This window comes from Sylvia atricapilla, chromosome Z (assembly GCF_009819655.1).
Source record: "Sylvia atricapilla isolate bSylAtr1 chromosome Z, bSylAtr1.pri, whole genome shotgun sequence".
NCBI classification, from domain to species: domain Eukaryota; kingdom Metazoa; phylum Chordata; class Aves; order Passeriformes; family Sylviidae; genus Sylvia; species Sylvia atricapilla.
In genome coordinates, this window is record NC_089174.1 from 34,487,923 (window position 1) to 34,500,206 (window position 12,284).

General features: G+C 33.2%; 1 protein-coding gene across 12 annotated transcripts in view; it reads left to right on the plus strand.

Moving 5' to 3' along the window:
- MEF2C (myocyte enhancer factor 2C) overlaps positions 1-12,284 on the plus strand; it is a 132,220-nt gene that overhangs the window by 26,750 nt on the left and 93,186 nt on the right. The window contains exon 1 of one of the 12 annotated variants that reach the window (XM_066338805.1): positions 7,190-7,239. The exons of the other annotated variants lie outside the window; for them this stretch is intronic. The gene's annotated coding sequence lies outside the window, so the exon portion shown is untranslated. Of the gene's footprint in view, positions 1-7,189; positions 7,240-12,284 lie in introns of those variants that run through there. 12 annotated transcript variants of the gene reach the window in all.

The following is a 12,284-nucleotide window of genomic DNA, read 5'->3' on the forward strand; positions in this document are numbered from 1 at the left end:
AGAGCATGGTTAAGCAGAGGAAGGATATTTTAGAATCTGTGATGGGAGCTTGGATTTGGACTTGACTCTTCCAGAACCTCTTTTAGACGACTGTGAAAATTTCTCTTTACTCATGCATCAATTCCCTATCTGTAGAATGGGATGGTATTTCTCTGAGACTGATTTTGTGTGACCTAGGCACTGTGGTAATGGTGCCCATTATGAGTACCATAAGGAGTAAACAAGGCAATGGAGACTATGATTATGTAGTGGCTTTTAGAGAGTTACAGTCTAAAGCAAAGCAACAGAATCTTAGATAACTTCACTTTTGCTAGAAATCCATTTTAATTAAACTTTAGAACTTTCTACTTCTTTCTGTCCATTTTTCTTCTACTTCTTTAGTAGTTGTGCCAAGGTATCCATGTGTGTTTCTTCCACTGTCATCTGGCTCATTCCCAGCAGATGCACACAATCTGTTTTGCTGTCACTGACAGGGCTCAGTTTATGAAAAAAATGTGGCAGAACATGCTGCTGTAGTCTCTTATACAGGATTCTCTTTTCTAAGAAACTGAGAAGAAATTCATTCTTTTTATTTTCTTTACATATTGTTCAATCATAGGATTTTATCCAGGCTTCTTTGCATTGCATTAAACAGGGTGTTTAAGATTTTAGTTTTGTTTTTTAATTCTTACTTCGTAAAATTAAAATTTTCCAGCAATATGGGTATAGAAATCACCACAGAATGTTAGCAGATCTCAGTTTCAAGCAACGGCAGTAATTCTGGCCATTCTGGAGTATGTGTAGCATTCCCAACTATTTCAACAAATACTATAATATTTCTTTTATATTAGGTTTTATAATATAAATACAAATTTTCCAATTGATAAATAATCCTGATCATCCAAAGATGTGCACTCTTAAGTACCCTGAATATATATGGATTATACAAAAGGATTTTGTGTAAGTGAATAATGAGTTCCTTCTCATGCAAAGTTCTAGTCTGTAAGAGGCTGAGTAGAAACAAATCAAAAAATGAAATTTTTGACTTCATTGCCTACAGAATAAAACTGTAAACCTTAATGTTATCACTTAATGTGATATTGTGGTAACACAGATTAGGGCCTATTGTGCATGATGCTGTGCAAACAGGCATTAATGAACAGCTCTATCTTTGGCCTTAACAGCATGAACAAACAGGGTAATAAAAAAGAAGGTAGATGGAAAGAAATTAAGATTTTTTACTATTGTGAATGTCTTGCCCTTCTTCTTAGTGTTCAATAGGAAGACTTAGTGTAAGTAATTACATTTTATGGAAGGTATCTAGCCAGATAAATACTGTTTATTAGGTGATAAGGTGTTCTCATTGACTTCTCCAAAGAAAAAGTTAATCAACAGCTCAAATTTTGTGTTTCTTCTTTGCTGCTTTCTACCTCTAGCCCAGTGAAGGCAGGGATGACAATGATGATTTCCACACTGGGCTACTAAGGTTGCAGCCTAGGCCATTAAAAACCTGGTAATATTAAATATATATGGGTACACTACATGTTTATTAAAAAACAGAATTTGTTTTACAAGGTGATATTGCCTGTAATCCTTTTATTTTGATCTAAATTTTCTCTTTGAATTGTACTTTATTCAGTCAGGTTGACAGTTCTGGCTTCTTTTTTTTTTTTTATCCTACAGTGAAAAGAAAAAAATCTTCAACAGCTAAAATTAATTTCCCAAAGTGAAAACTGGTTTAGTGAGCCTTGTGTCTTGTTCTGGCTTTGAAATATCTGCATATATACATTAACATAAATTAAATATATTTAAACAACTTTGATCTCTATTTTTAGGATGTATTTTTAAACACTATTTCATTTTGGGAAATGCCTTTATATACTTACAACTCTGAATTCACATTGTTGTCCCTCACATAGTTGACAATTTTGCATCATTGATTATTATGTTAAAAAGGCTATCTGGAAATATGCAACAGTGGTAGACTGACATGTTAACTAGGCTTGTGACTTTCCTGTATAATTGTTTCTTATGATCATGTGCATATATTTATACATATGTATGTATATATATGTGTGTGTTTTATACAAATATATATGGTTTTCGAACTAGGTTACATGCTGCTGGGTATGCATCTGAATTGTTAATAACACTATCAAAATGTCTCTTCACAGTCAGACCTCATAAAAATAATCAGTCCATAAACATGTGGTGTTTTTTCTCCATGTATATACAGTTACTCTGTAAAATTTAAATCTTTCTTCCATTGTTCTGAACTTATTATGTAACTGTATTATGGGTTAGAAATATAGTATTTTTAGTGCATTCTTTGTATGTGCTTTTATATATGTTGGCTTATTCCAGTAACAAACAAAATAAATGTAAGAATACCAAACATAATTTCTCTTGATTTTATAGACAGATTGAATTAAAAGATGACTGTAACGCCTGTTTTCCATTATAATATTTCTAATTTGTTTGTATGTTTTTTGAGGAGAGTATTTTTGTATTTTGGAGAGGTCTATCTATTACAGGCTAGACCTTCAAGATTTCTGAATATCAACTTTTTAATTAGTTCTAACATTACTTTTGGATGGGATTTGTTAATGTAGGCATTTCTAGGAGACAAATACCATCAGTGTGTCAGTTATTACATACAATATAAAAAGCAGACAGAGAAAATAGAGCCCTCAGGTGATTTCTTTTACTACCTCTATGTCTTGATTGCTAGGCTTAGTTTAACTCCAAAAGTATTGTTACAGCTTAGCTATTACCCTTTTTAAGACCAAGATTGCAACACACCTATTAGTTGTTTGGGCAGCAAGAAGTGAAAGGGATAATTTAATACATTTCTAAAAGACTAGAAATTATATCCGTATACTGAGAATTGACACTTCTCCAAAGTGTCAGGAAAGATGGCATAGACCAAATAAAAGACTACAGAATGTAACAGTTTCTCATTATGCCACCTGTCTACCTCGATTTTTTTTAAAGCACTATGTTTTAAATTTAAGCATATTGATTATTCTTCTTTTGTTAGAAACAAAAACAAAAAAAAAACCAAAGTGCCATAATAATAATAGTAGTAATAATAATAATAATAATGAAAACAAAAACAAACCTATATAATGAGCTGCAGCTTAGTGTAGCAATATATTTCTTTTAGATCTAAATGCTAAACATCAGAATCTCAAAACCATTTGCCTGGTATTTCATGAGCCTATTCGGAATCTGATACGGTAAAAAAGATTAAATTCGTACACATACAGACTGGACAAAATGGGTGATAAATTTGAAAGCTGAACACTTTCTATATACAACTGTATTAACCTTAAGCAGTTTCAGATTCGGTTTCAGACATCAGTACTGATCTCAGCTGTAGAAACTTAACAAGGAAGAAGATATGAAGTAAAGACAGTGTTTCAGGGTTCTTTTCATTTTACATAGCTGATAACTTTCCATGAAAAAACAAAGAAACAAACAAAATATCGTAAGAGAACTGGTCAAATGATATCAGAAAAGCAGTAGGCTGAACTGTTTTTTCACAGGTGCTGCTGTAGATTTCAATTTATATGAAATAGAATTCTTAGGTTTGTATTCCATTTATTTTCATCATTACTGAATAGGGACTAGTATTTTCAATCTCCCAGTAATATTTCAAGAATTAACATTGATGCTTCAGTGACAGTGTGTAGATATCTGTGTATCTTCCTTCAGATAAGCCATTTACTGATCTAGAATAGGTCAGCAAATCTTGTATACATTTTCATCTTAGACTTCAATAGTAACATAAAAAACTTGAAGATACCTTTAAAAGTATCAGTTGTATGTATGAATATATGCTGCAAAATTAATGTATAATTAATATTATAAGGTTACATTTTCTTGCTCTTAAGGAAGCAGAAATGTTGGGGCTTTTTCCCATGAAAATACTTTCCAGTGCCTTGCCAGTAGCATGTTTCCAATGGGAGAATCACCCATTCTGGTTGGCTGAAGCAGATTTTTTTCCCGGTATCAGGCTAGATGTGGACTTTTCATGAGCAGAAACAACCTATTTTTGTGATGTGAGCTGGCCTCAAAAATGTATTATTCATAGAGCATGGTTCTTCACCAGAAATGATAGCTTGAGCTTGTACTGCCCCTGGTGAAAGCACTGTTTGTATGGGGAATTTTTTTCTTTATAAAAATACACATATCCTTTTTTAAATCTGTTTGCCTCCAGAAGCAGGACAAACATATTAAAAATTATACTAATCTAAGAGAGAAGGGGACTGTCTGGATGGAGACAGAACTGACTACTGACTCTTACACAGTGCACAGAATTGCTGTGATGTGCAGTCATGCTACACCTGCCTAAACCTCAGAAGTTGCATGCATCTATGCAGTGCAAGAGATAACTTACAAATTATTAATTTTGAATCCCATCACAATATTCAACATAAAAAAATATGTACAAAAATCAGTTATTTGGTCAATTCTATTATGGCCTCTGTTCCTGTTACAATTTGTCCTTGGCAAAAATACTGACAGTGCTTTTACTATAAATGTATTATTTTGAAGAAAAATACTGTAATTTTGAATGTACTTTTTTGTGTTATTCAGAAAATTTAAGCATGTTGACAGTGTTAATTTGACTGAGGACAAAGAAGTTCTTTGGTTGTAACCCTTCTAAATTATCTTATATTGAGCTTAATTGACAAAGCTATTAATAGCATCTTTTTTTAATTGGCTGTGTCATTAAACTTTCAAATATACTGTCTACATACCTCTTCCATTTTTTTATTTCTTTTATCTAAAAAGTGTAAAAATAAGAACGGACAGATAGCTTTATTGTTTTGAAGGTCTTATAGTTCCACTTAGGTTTGTTTGAAAACCTGTGTGAAAATATGAAACGTAAGTAGGTGAAAATGTAATGTATATTATATCTTTCTGATTGTGCAGAAAGCATACATTTTATGTGATGGAAAGAAACGTCTCTCTTCAGTACGTTGTTAGAAATATCAATTTAAATTGCAATCCATTTTATAATTCTACTTTCTTTATGTTTCTATGACAAGTCAGCAGTAAGACAAAGAAGTCTGATTCTGAAACAAATTCAAGCCAAGAAAGCTCTTATTCAAATTCTCAGTTAAATAATTTGCATCTCAGTTAGAGTCAGGCCTATACGAGACCCACTGGGCAATTCCAGCACTTAAAGACTTTGTTGAATGAGAAAAGCCAGGGAATTTCTGAAGCTAAGAAGAGAAACAGTTCATTGCAGGAAGGTAAAGCAGATGTTTAAGGAACATGTAATCTCTTGTCAATAGGATCACTTTCAAATCTTCAATATTTCCTTTATTTTTATCATGTTGATCTGTATATGGCATTCAAGGCAGAGAGTTTTTCTTCTCTTACTATAATCAGAAGCTGAGATATGGACAGAAATATTCTGTATCTGAAAATAATATATAATAGATATTATTTTACAACAATATATAATTTAAATATTTGGGGGAAAAAAAAAAAAAAGAAGGCTAAGCAGCAAGTTTGTACCATCAAAAAGATTTAATCCCCTACAGCTTTCAGTCAGACCTCCTGCACACAGCAGCTTCTCAGAAAACCAAGAAACTGTAGCTATTTTAGCATTATATTAAGCTAATATTTTCCTTCCCTAAATACCCACTGTTACATAATAACACTGAAACATAGTCAACTTGTTTATACAAACTTATCTGAGAAATCTCTTCCTTGAAGCAGTAAGGCCAGGTAACGGTGGAAGGTATTTTTCTGAGTGAGTACAGTTTGGTTTTGGTTTCATTGCCTATCTTGCTTAATAAAAAAAAAAAAAATATAAGCAGACTTGTACAGTTTCTATTCTGAATTGAAGTGTGCAAAGACATTCAATGAAAGCCATTTCTCTTTCTAAAACTGGACGAGTGGTACAGGCTTAGTTTTACAAGGAAACTTGTGTTGCTATCTCCTTAAGCTTCTTCCATTGTCTTGCTAGCCCAAGAGAAACTCTTTTCCATATCAGAATGTTCATCAAACATCTTCTATTTTCTGGCATCTTTAAGTGTGAAATTTTCACACTGCACATTTCAGAAAACTTCAGATTCTAATACCTCAGACCAGAAGGTCTTTTCCCATCTGCATGAAGCCATGACAAAAGTACCTGTTATGAAAATGTGATTTTGTAGTAGCTTGGACATGCACAAAGCTGATCTAAATGAGGTTTCAGGGATACAGAAATCTGAGTATATTGTGTGGCTGTGTTAAGATAAAGGGCCAAATTTTCAGTAGAAGATCTGAATTCTTTTCCCATCTGTTTCTGTGGATCTGATTCCTAACTCCAAAAATTTCATTTGAAAATTTCTACTTTTGCTGTAAGACTTCACCAGTGTCCATAGGTCTTAAGTGAAAAGGAGGGGAAGAAAATTTTATTTTATATATTATTTTATAATCAGTGTACTATTTTCAGAAGCTTCCAAAAAAATAACACTTGTCATTTGAGAGCTGCAGCTGTTAGTCTGTTGAGACATAGAGGGGATGGGGCAGATATTGAATTATTCATGAAGGCTATTGCTATAGTTGACAGAAGTTCATCAGCTAATTCTCCCACTCCATTATTTGAACTTTCTTTCAAATTCAGTCAGGCTACAGGAGTACAAGCTGTTACTTTTAATAATCATGCTACCAGAAGTTTTATAAACTATATATCACATAAGCTTTCTCTTTTAAGAAAGTTAATTACTGTTCATTTGGGGCTGGTAAGTGCTTAATTTTTAATACATTTAATACTAATTTTAATACTTTTAATGCTAATAATTCACAGAAAATGTGAGTAATCTGTTATGCTTTCAAAATGCCACTTTTACAAAAATGTTTTTAAAATGTACGTAATAATTTTTTACCTTAATTCATTCTGATATACCAAAGTTCCTGGCATTTTATTTTATATTATTTTAGTTTTATATATTTATTTATATATAAGTTTTTTGTGATTTGCAACACAAGGGGGTTTGTGTGCTGTTACTTACAACATATTTTTCAGTTTGTAGACCAATTCAACATATGTAAATGCAAGAAAATCTTAGTTTGCCCAAGCATGAGAAAATCAATTACTTTATATTCCAAATGCTAATTCTTTTGCTTACATGAAGGAGTTGAAGTAGGTGATCTCCAGAGGCCCTTTCCAAGTATTAAGTATTCTGGGATTCTGGACGAAGCCAACAATTTTGTGGTGCAGGCTGTCAGAGTAATGATAAAATGCTGACATTCAAGGTTAGTTTTGCAGACAACAAAATCATGTCATGAAGTGAGTGCTCATGGTGGTTATTGCAGGAATGTTAAATATCAAAGACTTTGTCCCAGTATGAGCGATAAGGAGCTGGGTGTCTCTTGCACAAGTGATTCCACAAATAAAGCTCTTCTTTTCACATAGGCAGTGTTGTCAGCTATCTCCGCTTTGGCCACAGCAAAACCACAAATCTTGCCAACATGTATTTGATTTCTTTAGGTGATTTCTCTCTCTTTTTACACATCACTACAGTCTGATTTGGGGATTTGAGAGCAGTAAGAAATTGTAGTAAAAATTTCTTATCCAGTTCATCCTCCTCTTCTCTGTGGAGATTTCCACAGTGAATGAGATTGAAAAATGTCTGTTAAGTGGTGTGCTTGATGCAGACAGTGCCCTTATTTATCCTGTGATGACCTAATAGCAGCAGCAGCACATGCCCTTTTGATAGAGAGGATTATTGTAATTTCCTCCTAGAAAGGCTTCCAGCAGCTCAGCTCTGTCACTTGCAGCCTGTTCAGAATGACATGACACACTCCCATCCTGTCTTGAGCAAGTACAATCCTCTGCCTTGTACCTTCACTCATTTACTTTATCTGCTATGAAATAGCTGTTTGATTTTAAAGTTTGCTGTCTTGGTTTTGAAATCCATAATGGTTCAGAAAATGGCTATTTTCAAAAACTCCTCCACAAATATCATCTTGACAGATATCACCACCCCCACAGCACATTTTAGGAATCTCAGCATCACATCTTAGGTTGGCAAATTATGTCCTTTGCTGTGATAGGCCTTCAGGTAAGGAACTCCTCCAGGAAACCTGTCTCAAACCATATATCCTTATCAGAAAACATTAAAATTAAATATACATTCTTGGCCATTTTTTTAATCTGTTTCTTATTGTTCAATGTAATTTCTATTAGGACTGTATTCCAGTTTGTCTCAGTAATTCTTGGAGTTATTTTGTCAGATTTTCTTTTTCCTTTTTTTCCCTTCAAATTTTATTTCTCCGTAAGCATACTACTGCTTTAGTTATGGATAGTGACTTCTTAAGGGCATTTCACATTTCATGTCAGGATCATGAACTTTTTTGTGTTAACTTAATCAGTATGTCAACATAATTGCTTACTAAATAATACACAAGTTGTTTTTACATTTAATGTATTTCTAAACCTTGTATTGAATCTTTATTCCTCTTCTTTTGAAGGAATTGTCTCTTTCATCTTCCAATTATGCATTGTAAGTCACTAGGCTTCAGCTGTACAAAGCTGTAGATGGAAGGGAATCCTCTTGTGTGCTTGTCTTGCTGTCTATCTTGTTACTTCTGTTTGTTGTTCGTGTAATCATGGTGAGATGTTTACAGCCATGTTAGTATGGTGCTTAATTACCCTCATTGATGATAAAGTAAAAAGGCTATGCTTGAAGAAGCAAGATGCCAAAGGTAATGGTTTCAAGTGAGGTCAAATGGATTCTGTGCTCATGGGCATTCATGAAGTACTTTGTACAAGACAATCTATTTTCTTCTATTCCATGTCTGAAATTTCAGTCTAATAATTTATAATTAATAATAATCTATAACTGAATTGAGTTGCGGAATTTGTTGGGACACTTTTTACCAAGTTGCTCTAAATACTGTTCCATGCACTGATAGTGCCCCCTTTCACCTGAATACAGTACCATATTAAAATGAATCCATCAAAAGTTTATTAACTGCATGAAGAATTTGGTTTTTCATCTCTCACATACTCATTGATTTCAGATTCTCATTGGCTTGCTTGACTCATCAGGATACAGCAACATCTGTGATTTTATTCATATTAACCATTAAATATGTAATTAATCTTAGTTACAAGGAGAGTTCGGCAGCCCTCAACAAACGATTGAAGTGTTTCAAATTAGGCATATAAATTCATGCTAGGTTTGGGGCTACAAGCCAAAGTATTACAAAGACTTAAGCATTTGTTCAAGTTTACTATTTTTGGATGTTGTACCAATTTCACAATAATTTTCATCATATCAAATGCTGGCCCACTAAGACTTCACCTATCTGTTGTGATAGTGTCTTCTTAAATGATTTTAAATCCCTTGAATTTTACACTATCTCATGGGTGCAAGTTACTTAAATAATCCTATTTAAATGATCACAATTCAGAATGTTTTCTAGACTGTATTACTACAAAATGAAAGCTAGTCTGAAGTGGGAAAAAATAGTTGGTGGGTGGTTTCTTCTTCTTACATCAAATTTTACAAATTAGTTATTTTCAGAAAAAAAAAGGAAGTGGAAGAAGTTGACAGGCATACCTTAACTTCATTACATTTACATCTTCCTAAATTTTAATTCAGTGCAAACTCCTTTCTCTGTAAGATTAGCAAATTCATGACTTCTTTAAATTTTTTGGCTTGTTATTTTTAGTAGTCTTCCAATGGATTATGGTCGATGTCAATGCCAAAGAACCTTTTAGTCCAAATAATTCTTGAAACAATCTAAAAGAATTACAGTATTATTCGCAGTATTATTAATCTGGGAAATTAAAAATCCTTATTACTGGATAGTCTTCAGGGTAACTTACTCTTAATCATTAGGCCTTGAACCACAATCTCAGCAGAAAGTAGTGTTTTTAATAGCACTGGTTCCTATGAGCAAATTTGATTGTGGCAGCGTGGAATACCATGCATTCTTTTGCTTGGGATTTGTTCTCCCTAAATAAAAAATGGTAAAAGAGATGTGTTAATCTATTTTTACTCAAAGTACAGAAATAGCTTTGTTACAGTTCAGGGTTTGAATAACCAGTATTAACATATTAGTTAGTCATGCTATACCTGATGCTCACAGTGAGAATGTTGATCAATTACTGGGAAAGATACAGAGCACATTTTACAGACCATTGCTAAATATTACATTCTTCTGTTTCAGTGTTTCCCAGAACACTGCTGGAAATCAAAAGTGTAAAACTACTAAATTCAATAATAGAAAATGTGTTTCAATGCTGGTTGCAACCTTGTTCTAGAAGAAAACTCACACTCACACTCACACTCAAAAAAGGATACTTTGATATGGCTCAAATTATAATTTGAGGATAATTCTTAAATTATCCTTTAAGAATGACAATATTTTATATTATTTTTCCCTCTTGTTTGGATACTTTGGTCACTTTTCTGGGATTTCTGCCCTACATATGTATGGATTTATACAACTAAGAAAGAAGTGTGTCAGATGCAAAATATATTTCAAACTTGAGGGAAACTGTTACCTGTTTTTCAGCATGCAGTTAGAAACTGGCTGTTAGGTCATACAGAAAGGAGAAAAAGACAGCTTATCTTGCTTCTCTGGCATTTACTGGTCTGTGGTTGATAAACCAGGCAGATCCTGACCTTGGCAGCATTGTACAAATAATTTTTATGGGAGGATGAATTTTAAGAATTTCTCTAACATATTAGACACAAAAAAATCCATTCCTTTAACAAAAAAAATAAAAAAATTTCTTCATATCTTGAACAAATGTATTTAAACTAGCATCTGCCCGGGACTTTAAATTCTCAATTTCTCATTCAATCTCAGTCCTCATTGTAGTACACTGCAACTTGATGAAGTGCATAACTGAAGGTTACTTCTGAAGTCTTTTTCTGTCATTAATTTTGACGTGCTCAGATTGTGTTGCTTAGTGATCTAAAGCTGGAATGTTGCATTAGAATTAACAACATCTCATCAGGGACATATTTTTAGTCTATTTATGATGAACTAAAATGATGAACTTTTCCTCTTATCAAAGGAAATGCACTAATACAAACAGAGAAGGTAGGATAAAAGAAGGGATGCCATAAGCACTGTCATGAGTTCAGATGCTAATATAGAAGACACCAGAAAATCAGATGATTGAATAAATCCGAACTGTTTGATTTCTTAAAGTTCTGTATGTTAGATTCTAATGGAAGTGTCATGTCTTCAGGACATTGCATATAGTGTTTGTTTAAACTCCAGGTTTACTTAAAATATATGCAAAAGTTGGAACATTATTACACATTTTCAAAGCGTTTTCCCTTTCCTTTTCATTTTATATAATGAATTTATCTTTTAAGGACCGCAAAAGGGAAATAAGATACATGTGCGTGGAGGCAAAAAGTCAGAACAGAGACTTAAAGCTGTAATACTATCAAGGTATCAACCTGCTTCATAATCTCAGATAAAGCAGCAAGAGATTAAAAATGCACTCCAGTTGTAGAACGTATTTTCTGAAGGGCTGTGCTAATCTTTAAAAATCTTAGACATACTGAAGACAGCACAAGCAAAATGTTATGCTACAGTATTATCTGATTTTCAGATACAGAGACTACACAGTTCACTCCTAAAATGCAAACTAAGAATTTTTTCATTATTTTATAGCTGACAGAAGAGAAAAATGATGTAGAACTAAATCACTTATTACCAATCATTATTCCATGAACAAAGAAAAATGAAGTCACTGCACACTCCAACAGGTGCACAGCGCAGCTGAGATGAGCCACTATTTCTGTGCAGTAGACATATTTACACTTCACACGTCTTGCTTTCATAATGTGCGTGATATGTAATCCTAGATAAGCTACAAACCCCACAGCCATGACGCTGGACCTGCTTTCTGCAGTAAAATGTAAGAAGCCCAACAGTAGTCAAAACCAATGTGACATTTTATGTTAATATCGATCATGAATTTAAAAAAGGGTTCAAGTCTATAATACTTATAAAAAATCAGTCTCACAACAGATATTGGCCAAAGTACATGTGATTTCTTACTAACAATCTTAATGTACTGAGTATGTTGTACCATATTTTTCACAACTTACTTTTCTTTCAGTGAGACCGGACTCAAAATAAGCCCTGTTCCATGTAATTTTAGGTCTTACTGTATTCCAAAATGATTTTTACCCTGTCAAGTAGAAAGTTTCACACATTGGATTTGAAAGATGGCCAAAATTTGAGAAGAAAACTAACATAAAAATATAAGCAAATGTATCACTACATTCTCATACAGATTAGACAGCAAACCAGAATCCAAA